Source organism: Eurypyga helias, unplaced genomic scaffold (assembly GCF_000690775.1).
Source record: "Eurypyga helias isolate BGI_N326 unplaced genomic scaffold, ASM69077v1 scaffold29617, whole genome shotgun sequence".
Taxonomy (NCBI): domain Eukaryota; kingdom Metazoa; phylum Chordata; class Aves; order Eurypygiformes; family Eurypygidae; genus Eurypyga; species Eurypyga helias.
The window spans coordinates 20,482-20,716 of NW_010261681.1; positions in this window are offsets into that span (position 1 = coordinate 20,482).

Here is a 235-nt window from a genome sequence, read left to right on the forward strand (position 1 = left end):
CCTGGAGACCGACGATGAAGGTCTCATCAGCTTCGAGGAGGAGAGGGTGAGAGGGCGTCCCTGGTCCCAGCCCTGTCCCTGCCACACGACACCGGGGCTGGGTGTCAGGGAAGGGGACGCGGTGGGGCAAGGGATGAACTGGATAGGGCTGTCTGGGAGGGGGGGGTGCGGCTGTTCCCCACCCCAGGCCGGAACTTGGCTGCATGCAGCCCTGGGTGTGCTGGGCAGCGTGGGC